The following is a 20,403-nucleotide window of genomic DNA, read 5'->3' as shown; positions in this document are numbered from 1 at the left end:
AATAATCTAAATATGAAGATCAGGACTCTTGTTCCAACTGAACATTTAAAAATTATTAATCAAATTATGTTCTTTCCATTAATATGCATTTATTTTAACTTTCTCCCATTTTGATCCATGGAGAAAAAAGAGAAAACATTCTTATAGCAAATGTGAATTGTCAGGCAAAATAAATTTTCTTAAAAAACACGTTCCAAAATGTCTCGTTGCTTTTGAATTTTTATTTTCCCTAATTACATGTTAAAACAGTTTTCAACATATTAAAAAGGTTTTGAACTCCAAATTCTATTCATGTCTCCCTTTCTCCCCTCCCCTTCCTGAGATACTTTTAGATCTGGTACAGCTAGACCACAGTTCTTCATATTTTTTCATTCATTTCTTTAATATTCTTGATCTTTGGAAAATATTTTTAATGACGATGTCCAAAGAAACAGGTTTCATTTTGCATTCTATATATCACCTCTTTGACAGGAATTCTCTTTTATATTCTGTCAGTTATCAGAATACTAAAGCCATTTAAAGTGATTTTTTTCATTACATCAAGTATTCCCTAATTTTATAGGCCTTACTCTGCATCTTTTCATGGAATACTTTCACTTTGTTCTGAAACTATTTGTTCTGGTATTTCTTATAACAAAACAAAATTTGCTATATTCACATACCATGATGTATACATATACCATTATTTCTCAATTGGAGAACAATGCCTTTAATTTTTGCTTCTGATCTACATGAGAAGATATAGAGATATGGATATATGCATACACACATATGTACATTTTGTGGAATATTATTGTTTTATAAAAAACATTCAGCAGGATGATTTCAGAGAGTCTTGGAGAGACTTACATGAACTGATGCTGAGTGAAGTGAGCAGAACCAAGCACATGGCAACAGCAAGATTGCATGATGATCAACTCTGTTGGCCATGGCTCTCTTCAACAATGAGGTGATTCCAATAGACTTATGGTGAAGAGAGCCATGTGCACCCAGAGAGAGAATTATGGGGACTGAATGTGGATCACAGAATAGTGTTTTCACCTTTTTTTGTTGTTTGCTTTTTTTTCACTCTTTTTTTCCCTTTTTGATCTGATTTTTCTTCTGAGAATGACAATTGTGGAAATGTGTATAGAAGAATTGTACATATTTAACACATGTTGTATTACTTTCTGTCCAAAGGTGGGGGTGGAAGGGAGGGAAGGAGAAAAATTTGGAACATAAGGTTTTGAAAGGGGTGAATGTTGAAAACTATCTTTGCATGTATTTTGAAAATAAAAAGCTATATATATTTCTGTGTTTATGTCTCTTTGTCCTTTTCTTCTTTCATTTCTTTGCAGTTTAACCTTAAATCACTAGGTCAAAAGGTATGCACAATGCAGTAACTTTCAGTGACTAATTCACAACTCCAGCAATTGTAGTATTATTATTATTATTATTATTATTATTATTATTATTATTATTATTACACTTTGCCCATAGGTTCTCCAATATTTGCCACTGAGCTTTTGTTTGTTATATTTGCTAATCTTATTGTTATGCTTTGGAGTTGTTTTAAATTGTATTGCTCTTTCAGCAATTTGCCATATTTTTCTTAAGGTTGTTAGCTTGTATTACTTCCTTTTAAAAATTCCTATTCAAAATTTAGATTGACATTTTTATTATTAATACCATTAACTGTCTTGCAATATTAATCTACATTAAAATAATATTTGTTTTTCTGGGTTCTGTTCAGTTCTTTATTAATTCATACATTTTTTTCTCACATTTATCTAAATTTTTTACTATTTTTCATTATACAATACATCTATGCCATTCATATAACTCATTCAATGTTTTCAATTTATAGACACCCATTTTATTTTAAATTCTTTGACATCAAAAATATATTGCTATATTGTAAGGATATATAAGAATTCATGAATTTTTCTAAATGGTGGATGAGTTCCTTGAAACTTTTACTAAATTTAGATAAGATTATAATATTCTAGTATTTATTTACAGAATCTTTGCAAAATGAAGCTCAAAGTTGAAATTCCCCTTTGTGACACTTACCCTATGCACAAGGTTTTTTCTCTCCCCTCTGAGTAGCGTAATGAAAATATTGCACGATTAACAGCACTTGAATCTGTTGCAGTATGAATCTGCCAAAATGCAGTGAATCTGCCAAAGAGGCAAGGAGCAGCTGTTAAGATGCCAACACAATTAAATGCTGAAGCTCTACATATTTCTAAATGTGGCACTTTGTTGGACACTTATGGACACAGGCTTAGACTTAAGGCAACGAGGTCATTTCAACCATAAGGGAATGCTGAATTACAGGCACCTTCATGGAGAAATATTCTTGGACATGATTTATTTAATATCTTCATGAATTTATGCTACAGAGTCACAGAATCTAGATAGAAAACAAAGTTTAAAAAAGACTTTGTAAACCAGCTAAAGAATGTTAGAAAGAATATACTTCTTTTAAGCATCTGGGAAATGAAAGAAGACATTGGTATCCACTCTCAAGAAGGAATTTTAACAAGGATATTCTAAAATCACTTTATCTGATATTTGAATTTCCTAGTCCAAAGTCTCATTAGGGTCTAGGGGTGACCTTGGGTTCATGAAGGCTTTGTCAATAAAACAAGCTTTGGTAGTTACCACCAAGATAGAATAGAAAGAGCAAATCATTTCAGTATATCTGCCGAGAAAACCTCAAATGGAATCACAAAGAGTTGGATACTGAAAAATAACTAAGCAACAATGAAGACAGAAAAACATTGTCAGACCAGAAACAGGCTGGATGGCTGCCTTATGATGATCAGCCTAGTTCACAGAAGTTTACAGAGGCAGCAGCACGGATTAGAAAACATATCAAATTGAATATCTGAAGACCTGAGTAGAAATGCTTGCTGTACTGTTATGATATTGGGTAATCAATGTATCAATAAACAATATATTAGATATCTATTGTTTTCAAGGCACTGAATTAGGTGTTATACACACAAATACAAAAGACAAAATGATCACTATCTCCCATTGGAAAACCCAATAATTATATATAAATAATATTTATAGATAGTCATAAGTTGAATAAATATTAATATATACAAGGGAATAAAAGCAAGATAGTTTTGAAGGGAGGACATTAAATTTTGAGGTGATTGGGAAAGGCTTCATGGGGAAAATAGTGCTTGGTCTGAACCTTCAAGGAATGTCTTTTTGTGGCCTTGTTTTTGTTTCTGTATAATGAAAGGGTTGGACTAGAGTTGCCCCAAAGCCATGTCTAGCTTTAAAACTTCTTAATATCCTTTAATTATCAGAAATTAAACTTAAGGTGATTTTTTTTTCAAGTCATACTAATTCAAGTTATGTGGTGCAGATGAAAAAAAAAATATATTGGTTGAAGTCACAAGACCGGGGTTCAAACCCCTTTCTTGCTATTTCCTATTTACCTAACCTTTGGCAAGTGACAGCCTTTCATCATCTCAGTTGCTTCACTTATGAATCAAAAAGTTGGACATGATTATTTCTGTGATTCCTTTAAGCTCTACAGCTATAATGTGATTATCAAGCTTACTATGGGAAAGCTCATTTGTATCAATAGTACTAATGTCATTTAAATCAATGTATTTATGTATTTATTTACTTATTTGTTTGCTTGTTTATTTGAAGTTACAAAGTAAGAAATTAAAATCAAAATCACTCTGGAGTTGGTCCATTTTCCCTCTGACAAATTAAGGTCCAATATTTCCAAATAAGCTTAGGATAACAATATAAAATGCCGAATTAAATGTAATTAGAAGCAAATAGTAGATATTGACTGAAAGGTATATGTGATAAAAAAGGTGTCACTGCTGAAGGTTGCTCTTGGGAAGCAACACCAGCCAGCCAGGCTTCTTAATCTGTCACTGCATTGAGTCACCATTTCAATTTACTACTCCAAGGAAAGAAATCAATGTTTAATTCAATATCTTTATAAAATTAATATTAATTTGTTTTCCCCTCCCCATTCTCCATTACTTAAAAACCACAAAAAATATACATGGCCCTAATCAAAATTATTAGATTTTCTCAGGACTACATCCCCCAGGTTTATTTTCTTTCCAAATTTCTTCATTCTCCCTCACTACGCAGAGTCACTTCTTGGTTATCAGTTAAGTAGTAAACTTATGCAATGAATTACATTGTGCAAATAAGCTGGGGATATGCCCCCAGAATTCGTGTGTAAATAATGTTCTTGGATTCAGAATACATTTTTGCAAGGAATCAATATTGGGGCAGCTAGGTAGTACAGTGGATAGCATACTAGACTGATATATAAAAGACTTATCTTCCTAAATTCAAATCCAACCTCTAACACATATGTGTTGTATATTATGTGTGATTCTGGGAAAGTCACTTACACCTGTTTGTCCCAATTTCTTCATCTGTAAAATAAGCTGGGAAAAGAAATGGCAAATCATTTCAATAGTTTTGCCCAAAAAAAACTTCAGAGAGGGACATAAAGATTTTAGACATGACTGAATAACAATATTATAAAAAGTTAAGTCCCTAGAATTACCCAGATGAGACAATTCGTTCAAAATGTAGAAATTCATATTAGCACAATGAAACTGGGGATGGTAGGCATGATGTATAAGTGCAACAAGGACTATAATTAAGGAAGTTTTTCTTTATTTATTTTTCTACTTCTTTTTCAATGTTAGACTTTGGTAAAATTTCAGGATAGGAAAATTTTCTCTAACCTTTTTTCTTCATCTTTTATCTAAGTGGCCCCCTCACTGGATACATAATAATAATAATTATCATAAGAGTGATATATTGGATGGATAAAATTGGTCTGAAAACATAAAAAAATCTGAATTAAAATTATTTTTTTTTGGTACTTAGTAGCTTGAGGCTTGAAATGAGAAGGCGAGGAGGGTTTCTTATGGGGATTTTTCCTATACCAGAAAAAAGTGTATCACAGCTTCTTCTATTTCACTATCAATACCATTACCAATATGGACAGAGAAAAGACTTTTGATTTTACTGGAGACATGTTCTTCTTGATAAAGAAGCATTTTATACCAATGTTTGCTAGCTCCATCTAAATTTTGAGTTTTAGAGGGTTGTTAAGAGCATGAAGACATTAAATCATTTGCCCAGTATCACTTAGCTCGAGCTGAACACTGAGCTGGCTTGTTTCAAAGCTAGTTTTCTAGCTTTCCCATCATATGTACTACAGAAGTATGTAGCTGTAGCTAAATTTATACTGAATCCAAATACATGCACAAGTTTACAATGGAAAAACTAACAAGCAGCTGTCTGGGCTTAGAGCAAAATCTCTGTGAATTCTGATCATCTACGCCTTCATATCTTTTTCCACTGATGAATTTGACTCCAAATTACTTCTCCATGAGGATACACTATTATCCTATTAGTTAATCTCCGCATTATTAACAGTTGGGATTCATCACGTCATGATCAACATGACAATGATACTATCCAAGGCCTTGGCAGTAGGGAAGCACCAACCCCTCACAGAGAAGCATCTTTAGCTGACTTTTCTGCCTTCACTACTTTGGTGGATAATTCATTCTTCTCATTAATCTAGTCACGTGGTTCATGCAGATTTATCCAAGGAAACTCTTGTTTCATACCCATCCACAAGAAAATTCGATCTGTCACCATTCGAATTACCTTTTAACAAACTTCAATCTTTTGAGCATGGTAGAATAGAATAGATTACACAGGCTTTATTGGATTGTAGTACAGCTTTTATGGATGAAACAAAAAGTATGAACATATATGTTAAAATAACTGCTACATGAGTCAGATGCCCACAGTTACCTTCTTCAAATCGGATAACCTCTAATCTGTCTCTAGAAATATCCCAAACCCAGGAATTCCCTATACAATATCAGGCTTCAGATTCACAATTTCTCTGTTGGTCATGTCCACTGATATTTAGAAAGTATCCCCTTCTTCTTTTTCAAACAAAACTTCAAAAAGAAGCATTATTTAAATAGTGGGGGAAACTAGGAACCAAACTGATTCTAAATGCTGCTTTTTTCTGCTCACCGTTTATGCTGTCTTGGAGGTCCTATCCTAACTTCCAATTAATTTCTGCCCCAAATATTTACAAACTGGGCTTATATCATATTAATTTCTGCCCTAAATATTTACAAACTGGGCTTATATCATAGTATCTCCTTATTATACCAAATGTATTCTTAACTAGAGTAAATGGCAGACTGAGACATGGAAAGAGACTCTTATAGATACTATTTTCCCCTCCTATTTCCAAACCACCTCTGCTTGAATGTATTCTGGGCTGGGCTCTAAATCATTTGCTTTCTCTTTGACATAGTCTTTCCTCAGCTCTTTTCTTATCTCATCTGTATGAGCAGAGTAATTATATGTGGTTCCCATAATTTATTAACTGGATTCTAGGCAGAAACCTTATTATAAAGTGTACAACTCTTATCCACCCCTTACAATGCTCGAGAGATCTCACATTCCTCACACAGAATCCAGAGAGTCTGGAGAAAGTTTAGAAATTATTCTGTATCTAAAAGACATATTTAAAAGGAAACTTGGGGTTTATTTATTAGGCAATAGGATCCATATCACCATATTCCTTAGTATGTTGAAGACATCCAACACCTTGATCTTGAAGAATTCACCAATAACCCTTAAATATTTCAATATGCTAAAATTCTCATATTTGTTTTTGATCACAAGTATCTTCATCCATCTGGCTCTTCTGGAGTCATCCTTTAATTTGGTCACTTTGGATTCCAAAGCATCATAGTTCCAATCTATGTCATTAATGAAGGAAACTTGCTATCCACTTAAAAGATTAGCCTCTAATTGACTATTTGAAATTGCTATAACTTGATTTTTGGATCAAATCTTGCTCAGCTTGGCTTGATGTTATTTCCTTACTGAAAGTTCCCTACAGCCATAAAATCATGCCAGTCAAAAAATGAAAAAAGTTATACAAATATAAACAATTATTTGGGATATTTTATAACTTCATTGTCCATTGAATGGACAATGAACACTAGATTGATACACTGGAGTCTCCATGGAATATAACGTATACAATTTAACATTTCAGTAAGTCATATTAGTCTCTATCATCTCACAAAGTTTATTTTAAAGTCCTACAATACATCATTATCTCATTGATGAGATTTACCCTTTGTTCATAGTATGGAAGGAACTTCAAAATGGCTTCACTGGAAATTTCTCATAATAATAAGCAATAAAGACATCTTTAATATCCCATTAATATGCAAAAGGATTCTAATTTTATAAAACAGAACATTAAACACACCTATTTTCCTGGTTGATAAGCTCCAGTATTATGCATTTCCCCAAATCTGGAAATGCTGATTTCTATATTTTGTCTTAGGTAATGATGTTCAATTTCTGAAATCAGTAATAGATCTTCCATTAAACTCAGGAGAAAAGTCACTTTTATCCCTCATCATCAATGTCCTACCATTTTCAAATATTAAATATCATTGGTTGAATATAATATAAACCTGGAGAGTTTGCCATTATTATCAGTATTTCTTGACCTTGATTGTGAAAAATATAGATTCAATTTTAAATTAATTTATGCAAATCAGAATTGAGCTAATTTTGTTTTTAAGATCAATTTAGGTTAATTATTTAATTTAAAAAATCTATTCTATTAAGAAATCACAATTTATCTTGCCACAGTATATGTTGAAAGGTGAAACATATATTCTACATATAATTGTTCTGATCTACACACATTCCAAACATAATAGTGCTTTTCTGGAACAGTTCATGTCATATAGACCCAGCACAAAGTATACTAAACATTTTAAGCAACTGAAGTATTTAGAGATCAAGGCTTTACATCAATAAAAACTTAGCATCTGACAGGGAAAGGATTTAAAGATGAATTTCAGTGAAATTATATTATTCAAAATGGTGATGAAAAGGAGGACAAAAGCTATTATGAAGGATAAGTTTTCATTTCCTAAATGCTATACACAGTAATCTACTTAAAAAAACACCCTTCAAATAAATACAATTATACCTACACTCTGGCATTGTGGTATTGTCTGTGAGAACATTTTATGAAGAAATAAAGATGAAAATATCTGTAATTCATAAAATGACTACTGCTTTACTAGTAAAAACAAATAAATGAAATGAAAATATTGTCACTTCTTAAATTGGATTATCTGCACTTTGAAGTATTAATGGATAATCTTTCAAAATCTTATTTCTAAACTCATTTGTTCAGATATAAAAACAACTTTGAAATTTTCAAAATATGACATGTATCTTTATTAATAATATTTATTTTGATGAAATAATTCACATAAAATTTCGTTGTTGTTCAGTCATTTTTCAACATTTTTCCAGCCTTTTAAGTTGTAAGCCCAATTCGTTAATCTTCTCTTTCTCTATTTTCTTCAAATAAGCCTCTAAAGATATAAAATTTCCCCTTATTACTGCTTTAGCTGTATCCCAAAGATTTTGATATGATGTCTCATCATTGTCATTATCTTGGGTGAAATTGTTAATTGTTTCTATAATTTGCTCTTTCACCCAGTCATTCTTTAAGATGACGTTATTCAGTTTCCAATTACTTTTTGGTCTATTTACTCCTAACTTTTTACTGAATGTAGCTTTTATTGCATTGTGATCTGAGAAGAAGGCATTTATTATTTCTGCCTTCCTACATTTAATTTTGAGATCTTTATGTCCTAATATATGGTCTATTTTTGTATAGGATCCATGAACTGCTGAGAAGAAAGTATATTCCTTTCTATTGCCATTCAGTTTTCTCCAAAGGTCTATCATACCTAGTTTTTCTAATGTTCTATTTACTTTTTTTAATTTCTTTCTTGTTTGTTTTGTGGTTTGATTTGTCTAAATCTGAGAGTGCAAGGTTGAGATCTCCCACTATTATAGTTTTACTGTCTATTTCTTCTTGCAGTTCTCTTAACTTTTCCTTTAGAAAGTTAGATGCTATACCACTTGGTGCATATATGTTTAGTATTGATATGGCTTCATTATTTATGCTACCTTTCAGCAGGATATAGTTTCCTTCCTTATCTTTTTTAATGAGATCTACTTCTGCTTTTGCTTGATCTGAAATAAGGATAGCTACCCCTGCTTTTTTGGCTTTACCTGAAGCATAATAGGCTCTGTTCCAACCTTTTACCTTTACTCTGTATGTATCTCCCTGCTTTAAGTGTGTTTCCTGTAGACAACATATTGTAGGGTTCTGCTTTTTGATCCAGTCTGCTATCCGTCTCTGTTTGATGGGATCGTTCATCCCATTTACATTTACAGTTAAAATTACTAATTCTGTATTTCCTGCCATCGTATTATTCCCCAGATTATGCATTTTCCCTTGACCCCCCCTGATCCCCCTCCCCTATATTTAATTTACAGACCCCCCTTGTGACGCGCAACCCTCCCTCTTTTTTTTTTTTTAGGATCCCTCCCCCCTCCCTCCAAGTCTCTTCACTTATTCTCCTTTTCCTTTCCCCTTTTCCTCTCCCCCCTTTTAATGAGGTGAGAGAAAATTCTCTAAAAAACAAATATGTTAATTATTTACTCTTTGAGCCTCTCCTGATGAGAGTAAGATTCACACAATGATTCTCCCCCTCACTAAGTTCCCTCAGATATGGTGTATTTTCTATGTCTCTTCCTGGGATGTAGTTTCCCTCTTTTTATCATTCCTTCCCCTTTTTCTGAACCGACCTCCTTCCCTTTACTACACCCCCCTTTTTTTCTTTTATATCAGTAAAATCAAATTATCCTTGAGTATTTTTTATATACCCACAACAGAGTTACAGTTCTCAAGGGTTCTGTGTACCTTTTTCTGTTTCTCTTCAGTCTTATGGATGTAGATCAAATTTTTTGTTTAAGTCTGGTTTTTTTCTTAGAAACATATAGAATTCCTCTGTTTCATTGAATGACCATCTTCTTCCATGGAAAAAGATGCTAAACTTAGCTGGGTAGTTCATTCTTGGTTGCAGTCCTTGATCTTTTGCCTTTCGGAATATCAGGTTCCAGGCCCTTCTATCTTTTAATGTGGAGGCAGCCAGATCTTGGGTGACCCTTATTGTGGCACCTTGGTATTTAAATTGTTTTTTTCTAGCTGCTTGCAGGATTTTCTCCTTTGTGTGGTAATTCTGCAGCTTAGCCACAATATTCCGTGGTGTTCTTTTTTTTAGGGTCTATTTCAGAAGGAGTTCGATGAATTCTTTCCACATCTACTTTCCCTTCTGTTTCTATTATCTCTGGACAGTTCTCTTTGATAATTTCCTGTAAAATAGAATCTAGGCTCTTTTTTTGGTCATAGTTTTCTGGAAGTCCAATAATCCGCAGATTATCTTTCCTAGTTCTATTTTTCAGGTCTATAGATTTTCCCAGTAAGTATTTGACGTTTTCTCCAGCTTCTCATTTTTTTTTGTTTTGTATGACTGATTCTTGGGTTCTCTGTGAATCATTCATTTCTATTTGTTCCATCCTGACTTTTAAGGAGTTATTTTCTTCTTTCACAGTTTTTAGTTCTTTTTGTAAATGCCCAATTTCGTTTTTAAATGAAGTATTTTGCTCTATTGAATTTTTTTCCATTTCCCTAATTTTTTTTTGAGAATTATTTTCTTTTTCCAATTCAGAAATTCTATTTTCTTGAGACTTTTTTATCTTTTCCAATTCAGAAATCCTACTTTCCTGTGTTTTTTTAACCTTTTCTAATTCATAAATTTTGTTTCCCTGCATCTCCTGTGAATTCTTTATTTTTTCCAACTCCAATTTCAGGACGTTGTTATTCTCTATCATAGCTTCCCTTTCCTTTCCCCATTTTTCTTCAATCTCCCTCAATTTTTTAAGAGCTTCTTCTAGGAGAGAGTTATGTGATGGGGGGCAGGGATCGTTCCCCTTTGGGTTGTTGTCTGCTGACTCTCTGCTGTTAACTTCCTCAGGGTTGGATACCCGCTCTTTCTCTGTGTAGAAGGAATCTATGGTTTTTCTGGCTTTTTTGCTCATACTTAAAAAATCTTTTGGGGTCTGTCTCTGGGGTAGGAAATTATTTATTTACTTCTTTACCAGCTTCCTCCCAGACCAGATGGATGCAGAGGCTCCTGCGCCTGAGCTAAGATAGAGCTCTGGGAGAGAGTTCCCCACCCCCTCCCTGGAGGTGCCTCAGAGGTGATTAGCACTACTGTGCTTCGAGGGCGTAGAATAGTGAAGACAGCACAAAGCCCAGCCTATGTGTCCGGGTGGGGAGTGGGTGTCTGCAGCAGGTGACGTAAGAAGCCCCTGTGCTCAAACTGGAAGTGTCTGCCAGAAACCGCGGTCCCTAGTTCAAAGGTTCCGCTTCTCTGGGACTTCCTGGAGCTGAGTTCCACTCCCTCCAGCTAAGCTAGGCAGTGTGTGTTGCCTTGGGCCGTATCCACCCACTTGTCAATCTCTTAACTATTCTCAGGAGGTAGCTGAGGCCACACCCCCTGGTACAGAGATCTGCTGAGTCACCCCCAGGGTCCGAGGAAAATCCAATCTGAGTTTTAAAATATTTTGGCTTTCTCTTCTGAACTGCTAAATAATTAGCAGAGAAGAGCTAACAGCCTGTGCCAGATTCCTTTACCTCAGTGGCTTCTCTGATCCCAGAGCCCTTCCCAGCGCAATGGGCGCAGTGTGCCCCTACCCCACCGTCTGTGCTGGTCTTTCTTATTCCTCCCCTGAGAACTGACCTTTCCTGTTGAAACTCCAGATTCTCTTCAGCTGGTAAGTCGTGCTTCCAGTCCTTGTGGTATCTATCAGTCCTGAGCTAATTCTGAGACTTAATTTATCTAATTGGTTGTGAGGGAGTGAGGACGTTCACTGAGTCGTGTGTTTCTTCTCCGCCATCTATAGAGTTAATTTTCTTTGGAGTTGCTGTGACAGAATAGTTAATTATTTAGAAGCCATCAATATCTGTTTAAACTTATCTAGGTGGGTTCTCAGATAATGGACATGCTAAGTTTATCACTGTGTCCATATTCAATAATTTTCCAATTGTGTTTCTTTGAAGTTTACAATCTGTTGACATAGTATTTGAAGTTACCTGCTGGCCTCCATGATGAATGAGAGCAAGCCCCTCACTTAACATTACTAAAGAGAAAAATATATATATATATATTTTTTAATTTTTAGAAAAATACATATTGAAAATTTGAAGCACATATTTTATTTATAAAATTGGTGTGATTCTACTAGTTATGCTAAACATCTATCACTCGCACATAATGCCAACTATTAGAAAAACAATTTTAGAAAAGATAATTAAGAAGTAATAATAAAGTAGAAATAATACTTCTTTAAGGGATTGTAAAAAAAATATCATACCAGGCTTGTTTTATGCTTTCAGTCAGATAGAAGATCAATGGTAGCAGTTGGATCTTTATGTAAGGAGGGGAATGAAAACTTGCTAATATTTGCTACTGATTAAAATTGGGGTGGGAAGACTTGGGAAAGAACATGGAATGGGGAAAGAGCACTGACTCCTAAGTTTTAGGATCTAGATTAAAATTCTTTACTGGTGGTTTTTAACTTAGAGTTTAGGTTTGCTCTCGTTAGTATTTGCTTAGAGGATTCTAATTAGCTCTTTTGGCTTGCATGGTCTCTGAAGTCCCTTACATATTTTTGTATGATTCTTTTATTTTTATGTTTTTATATTGCTGAAAGTCCTATGTTTTTAATCAAATTTATTTAGAAAAGAAAATTCATAAAAGCAAAAATCTTCTAATGACCCCATCTACCTTCTCCATAACTTTGGACACTCTAAAAAGTATCAATCAGTCAAGTTGTTGTATTTTATTTTAAGAAGACTATCACCTTTGTTATTATAAACTCTTTTGGAAAAGCTAATTTGTGACATGTATGAAATTAATTTGATTATCATGACTAGTAACAATTGCAAGAGATTATGGAGCTCTTAAGGTGAGTGACATACTAATGTCTCTGCTTAATGAATACTATTTTGGCAAATAAGTGAAGTACTAATTGAAGGGAAAAAGACATGAGATAGGAAGTCCAAAATGTAGATAATCTCTTCTATATTGTTTTGGTTAAGAGTGTGATACTCTCATTATCTGGGAAATTTGCATAAAAATTTTGGCCCTTCCTTCATATCAGAGAAGAAATATATAGAGACATATAGGTAGATATATAGATATATGCTTTTAGGGAGTGTTTAAAGTACTTTATTGCAAAATTTGGGTTAACTGGTTGATCATAGGCTATATAAATATATATATAGCCTTTTGTGTATGATCTGTTGGCTCATATTCTTTTTCAATCTCTAACTTTTTTACTTATTTTAATCTTAAAAAAGAAATTATGCTTGTTTATGGTGTTAAAAGATACAGTATGAGTATATTATACAATACTATGCTTATGTTTTGTGCATTTTTGAGTTTCTAAACTTTTTCTACATTTTCTCATGGTTTTGATGTATCATATGGGCTTTCATAAAACTACCAACATATTCCCATTTAAATTCTTATGGAACCCATGATATATTGAAAACACAATGGGGAAAGTCATGATTTGGAAGGAATAATTGTATTGCAGGTCATAGGCAATAAGGTCCCAATCCAGGCTGGGTATAAGATATAAATATAAGAGCAGAGAAAGGAATAGACAAAATGGATGTGAAAGATGTTATCAAGAGAGATTCAACAAGAATTGAAACATAGTTGAATTTGAGATTTGAACTGAATTAAGTAATTTAATATTAATTTACAGATAGAGAAAATGAAGTTTTCTAAAATTCTCATGAAATTGTTTGATGCAGAGATATAAATTTTGACTTTATTTTACTTAGAAGGAATAAACCCTTCAGGTAGGTAATAGATCTTGATAGTTGCTTTAGGTGATTATTATCATTGTCTATCATGGGACCTCAAAATAGTAAGATGCATCTGTCTACTCCATTCTTAGTGACAGTACTAACATGATTTTGCAGTGTTAGATATATATTCTCAAATTCTACTTAATGTACTTTCAAGATATGATTGAATTCTAAGAGACTTTTGCTGAAATTTTTTTCTTCCTTTCCATCTGCAAACAGATAAGTGGCACAGTGGATAGAAAGGGCCTGACATTAAGAAAATCTGAGTTTAAATCTGGCCTCATACATTTACTAGGTTTGTGACCCTGAGCAAGGCACAACCCTGCTTGTCTCAGTTTTCTTAACTATAAAATTAATTTAAAAATAGAATAGCAAGAAATTTCAGTATCGCCAAGAAAGCCCCCCAAAAGGGCTCTTAATAGTAAAAAAAAAATAACTAAAAACAAATAAATAACAATTTATAGGTTATAAATGTTTTTACCTAACTCATGACTTAAAAATATAGAATTATGCATAACTTTCAGTTGGTTTTCCTTTTATCCTTCCAATACTATCTTGGATTTGACAAATACAATATAAAATATAAAATTATGCATAACTTTGTTGGTTTTCCTCTTATCCTTCCAATACTATCTTGGATTTGGCAAATACAATATCCTTAAGCAATCTTAAATGAAATCAAAATTCTTTTTTTTCCAATTGGGGTAAAAAATGTAGGGAGAATCCAAAAATTGCAGAAAATCAGAGGAGAATGATGTAAAATGGGAGTGAAAATGTTGGAAAAAAAAGAGAGAGTACAGTAAAGGACAGAAACAGAGGCAGAAGAGAAAATATATGCAAAAGATAGGTAGGTGGATATTTTGATTTCCATTTTTCTCTTCTTATTTTATCAGAGAGATGATGTATTTTATGATCATGGAATTTAGTTTGAGAATGGCTCAGCCTTGGGGCTGCTGCAAGTATATCAGGGTTAGGTCATGGAAAGCTATTGATTATGGCTGATCCAAGTGTTGGAAAATAACCAGTTGAAAAACCTTGGTAGATATATGCTGAGCTGGCACACATTCAAGGCTAGGAGGTCAGTAAATATTGGAAAAGTTTCAAGAATACTATAAAGCCAAGAGGTAAGGCAGAATTCCAGACCTTTCGTGGCAAGAGTTCAGGAATATTTAAATAATATTTGTGGACTTCAGGAGGGTTCAGTGTATTTGTTATCTTAAGTATAGAAGCTTCCCATCTTCTGTTTGGCAATAAGCCTTCCAGCTTCCCATGATGCGATTTATCTTGCTTTCCTCATTGATCTAATGATAGTGAAGACTGTATTAAGATGATGATACTTCCTGTCTCCAAGATGATTGCTGCTTTTGGTGACAATTTTTGAGAACTTCTTTGATCTTTGCTGTATATGAAAGCATGAGGTATTTGACTGCAATGACATGGTGCTGAGCCAGGCTTCAAACAAGGAATCTTCATTCTACTTATCCTAGTGCAGAAATTGCTAACCTTAGATATATGAAAAAAATATAATTGGTTACATTTTTGATTCTGTATAGTTTAGATGCATTAAAAACTTAGAGAAGTAGTTCTTAGGTTTCGCTAAATTTTCAAGTTTGAGGGAATAGGTCATTTTTGGTTTTGTCTTTGTATTTATTGTGGCTAGTGCAGAATTTTGCCCAGATACTTTATTTATGTTAGCTGGTTGAAAATAAATGTTAAAATTTGTACATAACTTTATAAGTGTGCATTGGTTTTCTCTAACCTCTGTTGCTATGAAGCTATTACTTTATTTAAACAAGAGTTTTCCAGGCTGTGACACATGTCCCTGAATATACAGTTGTGGGGAATATAATATGTTTAGGATAATTATGAAATGAGAGCCAAATTTATTATATATTTTCAAGTATATTTCCTAATATAAACATTCAACAAAAAAAATCAAATGGAAGATGGCGGAGAAGAAACACACTACTCAGTGAACGTCCTCACTCCCTCACAACCAATTAGATAAATTAAGTCTCAAAATTAGCTCAGGACTGATAGATACCACAAGGACTGGAAGCACGACTTACCAGCTGAAGAGAATCTGGAGTTTCAACAGGAAAGGTCAGTTCTCAGGGGAGGAATAAGAAAGACCAGCACAGACGGTGGGGTAGGGGCACACTGCGCCCATTGCGCTGGGAGGGGCTCTGGGATCAGAGAAGCCACTGAGGTAAAGGAATCTGGCACAGGCTGTTAGCTCTTCTCTGCTAATTATTTAGCAGTTCAGAAGAGAAAGCCAAAATATTTTAAAACTCAAATTAGATTTTCCCCGATCCGGGGGGTGATTCAGCGGATCTCTTGGCACCAGGGGGTGTGGCCTCAGCTACCTCCTGAGAATAGTTAAGAGACTGACAAGTGGGTGGATACAGCCCAAGGCAACACACACTGCCTAGCTTAGCTGGAGGGAGTGGAACTCAGCTCCAGGAAGTCCCAGAGAAGCGGAACCTTTGAACTAGGGACCGCGGTTTCTGGCAGAAACTTCCAGTTTGAGCGCAGGGGCTTCTTACGTCACCTGCTGCAGACATCCACTCCCCACCCGGACACATAGGCTGAGCTTCTTGCTGTCTTCACTATTCTACGCCCTCAAAGCACAGCAGTGCTAATCACCTCTGAGGCACTTCCAGGGAGGGGGTGGGGAACTCTCTCCCAGAGCTCTCTCTTAGCGCGGGCGCAGGGGCCGCTGCATCCATCTGGTCTGGGAGGAAGCTGGTAAAGAAGTAAATAATTTCCTACCCCAGGGACAGACCCCAAAACATTTTTTAAGTATGAGCAAAAAAGCTAGAAAAACTATAGATTCCTTCTATACAGAGAAAGAGCGGGTACCCAACCCCGAGGAAGTTAACAGCAAAGATTCAGAAGATAACAACCTAAAGGGGAACGATTCCTGCCCCCCATCACATAACTCTCTCCTAGAAGAAGCTCTTAAGAAATTGAGGGAGATCGAAGAAAAATGGGGCAAGGAAAGGGAAGTTATGATAGAGAATAACAACGTCCTGAAATTGGAGTTGGAAAAAATAAAGAATTCACAGGAGATGCAGGGAAACAAAATTAGTGAATTAGAAAAGGTTAAAAAAACACAGGAAAGTAGGATTTCTGAATTGGAAAAGATAAAAAAGTCTCAAGAAAATAGAATTTCTGAATTGGAAAAAGAAAATAATTCTCAAAAAAAAAAATTAGGGAAATGGAAAAAAATTCAATAGAGCAAAATACTTCATTTAAAAACGAAATTGGGCATTTACAAAAAGAACTAAAAACTGTGAAAGAAGAAAATAACTCCTTAAAAGTCAGGATGGAACAAATAGAAATGAATGATTCACAGAGAACCCAAGAATCAGTCAAACAAAACAAAAAAAATGAGAAGCTGGAGAACAACGTCAAATACTTACTGGGAAAATCTATAGACCTGGAAAATAGATCTAGGAGAGATAATCTGCGGATTATTGGACTTCCAGAAAACTATGACCAAAAAAAGAGCCTAGATTCTATTTTACAGGAAATTATCAAAGAGAACTGTCCAGAGATAATAGAAACAGAAGGGAAAGTAGATGTGGAAAGAATTCATCGAACTCCTTCTGAAATAGACCCTAAAAAAAGAACACCACGGAATATTGTGGCTAAGCTGCAGAATTACCACACAAAGGAGAAAATCCTGCAAGCAGCTAGAAAAAAACAATTTAAATACCAAGGTGCCACAATAAGGGTCACCCAAGATCTGGCTGCCTCCACATTAAAAGATAGAAGGGCCTGGAACCTGATATTCCGTAAGGCAAAAGATCAAGGACTGCAACCAAGAATGAACTACCCAGCTAAGTTTAGCATCTTTTTCCACGGAAGAAGATGGTCATTCAATGAAACAGAGGAATTCTATATGTTTCTAAGAAAAAAACCAGACTTAAACAAAAAATTTGATCTACATCCACAAGACTGAAGAGAAACAGAAAAAGGTACACAGAACCCTTGAGAACTGTAACTCTGTTGTGGGTATATAAAAAATACTCAAGGATAATTTGATTTTACTGATATAAAAGAAAAAAAGGGGGGTGTAGTAAAGGGAAGGAGGTCGGTTCAGAAAAAGGGGAAGGAGTGATAAAAAGAGGGAAACTACATCCCAGGAAGAGACATAGAAAATACACCATATCTGAGGGAACTTAGTGAGGGGGAGAATCATTGTGTGAATCTTACTCTCATCAGAAGAGGCTCAAAGAGTAAATAATTAACATATTTGTTTTTCAGAGAATTTTCTCTCACCTCATTAAAAGGGGGGAGAGGAAAAGGGAAAAGGAAAAGGGGAATAAGTGAAGGGACTTGGAGGGAGGGGGGAGGGATCCTAAAAAAAAAAAAAAAAAAAAAAAAAGAGGGAGGGTTGCGCGTCACAAGGGGGGTCTGTAAATTAAATATCGGGGAGGGGGATCAGGGGGGTCAAGGGAAAAAAGCATAATCTTGGGATAATACGATGGCAGGAAATACAGAATTAGTAATTTTAACTGTAAATGTAAATGGGATGAACGATCCCATCAAACGGAGACGGATAGTAGATTGGATCAAAAAGCAGAACCCTACAATATGTTGCCTACAGGAAACACACTTAAAGCAGGGAGATACATACAGAGTAAAGGTAAAAGGTTGGAACAGAGCCTATTATGCTTCAGGTAAAGCCAAAAAAGCAGGGGTAGCTATCCTTATCTCAGATCAAGCAAAAGCAGAAGTAGATCTCGTTAAAAAAGATAAGGAAGGAAACTATATCCTGCTGAAAGGTAGCATAAATAATGAAGCCATATCAATACTAAACATATATGCACCAAGTGGTATAGCATCTAACTTTCTAAAGGAAAAGTTAAGAGAACTGCAAGAAGAAATAGACAGTAAAACTATAATAGTGGGAGATCTCAACCTTGCACTCTCAGATTTAGACAAATCAAACCACAAAACAAACAAGAAAGAAATTAAAAAAGTAAATAGAACATTAGAAAAACTAGGTATGATAGACCTTTGGAGAAAACTGAATGGCAATAGGAAGGAATATACTTTCTTCTCAGCAGTTCATGGATCATATACAAAAATTGACCATATACTAGGACATAAAGATCTCAAAATTAAATGTAGGAAGGCAGAAATAATAAATGCCTTCTTCTCAGATCACAATGCAATAAAAGCTACATTCAGTAAAAAGTTAGGGGTAAATAGACCAAAAAGTAATTGGAAACTGAATAATCTCATCTTAAAGAATGACTGGGTGAAAGAGCAAATTATAGAAACAATTAACAATTTCACCCAAGATAATGATAATGATGAGACATCATATCAAAATCTTTGGGATGCAGCTAAAGCAGTAATAAGGGGAAATTTTATATCTTTAGAGGCTTATTTGAAGGAAATAGAGAAAGAGAAGATTAACGAATTGGGCTTGCAACTTAAAAGGCTAGAAAAAGACCAAATTATAAACCCCCAACCAAAAATTAAACTCGAAATACAAAAATTAAAAGGAGAAATCAATAAAATTGAAAGTAAAAAAACTATTGAATTAATAAATAAAACCAAGAGTTGGTTTTATGAAAAAGCCAATAAACTAGATAAACCTTTGGTAAATTTGATCAAAAAAAAGAAAGAGGAAAATCAAATTGATAGTCTTACAAATGAAAAGGGGGATCTTTCCACCAATGAAGAGGAAATTAGAGAAATAATAAGGAGTTACTTTGCCGAACTTTATGCCAATAAATTTGATAACTTAAGTGAAATGGATGACTTCCTCCAAAAATATAGGCTCCCTAGATTAACAGAGGAGGAGATAAATTGCTTAAATAGTCCCATTTCAGAAAAAGAAATAGAACAAGCTATTAATCAACTCCCCAGGAAAAAATCCCCAGGGCCAGATGGATTCACATGTGAATTCTACCAAACATTTAAAGAACAATTAGCCCCAATGTTATATAAATTATTTGAAAAAATAGGGGATGAAGGAGTCCTACCAAATTCCTTTTATGACACAGACATGGTACTGATACCTAAACCTGGTAGATCGAAAACTGAGAAACAAAATTATAGACCAATCTCCTTAATGAATATTGATGCTAAAATCTTAAATAAGATATTAGCAAAAAGACTTCAGAAAATCATCTCCAAGATAATACACTATGATCAAGTAGGATTTATTCCAGGAATGCAGGGCTGGTTTAATATTAGGAAAACTATTAATATAATTGACCATATTAATAATCAAATTAATAAGAACCATATGATCATCTCAATAGATGCAGAAAAAGCATTTGACAAAATCCAACATCCATTCCTACTAAAAACTCTTGAGAGTATAGGAATAAATGGATTATTCCTTAGAATAATCAGGAGTATATATTTAAGACCGTCAGTAAGCATAATATGCAATAGAAATAAACTGCAACCTTTCCCAGTAAGATCAGGAGTGAAACAAGGTTGCCCACTATCACCATTACTATTCAATATAGTACTAGAAACGCTAGCCTCGGCAATAAGAGCCG

General features: G+C 34.2%; 2 long non-coding RNA genes across 2 annotated transcripts in view; one reads left to right on the top strand and one right to left on the bottom strand.

Moving 5' to 3' along the window:
- Positions 1-20,403, bottom strand: part of LOC141564800 (uncharacterized) — an 82,162-nt gene that overhangs the window by 405 nt on the left and 61,354 nt on the right. Inside the window, exon 2 of the long non-coding RNA XR_012488728.1 lies at positions 2,053-2,160. This is a non-coding gene — a long non-coding RNA (uncharacterized LOC141564800). The remainder of the gene's footprint in view (positions 1-2,052; positions 2,161-20,403) is intronic.
- The window catches only part of LOC141564801 (uncharacterized), a 153,333-nt gene that overhangs the window by 121,362 nt on the left and 11,568 nt on the right, over positions 1-20,403 (top strand). The window lies entirely within an intron of this gene.

Source organism: Sminthopsis crassicaudata, chromosome 3 (assembly GCF_048593235.1).
Source record: "Sminthopsis crassicaudata isolate SCR6 chromosome 3, ASM4859323v1, whole genome shotgun sequence".
Classification (NCBI taxonomy): domain Eukaryota; kingdom Metazoa; phylum Chordata; class Mammalia; order Dasyuromorphia; family Dasyuridae; genus Sminthopsis; species Sminthopsis crassicaudata.
This window is presented reverse-complemented; position numbering and strand designations above follow the sequence as displayed.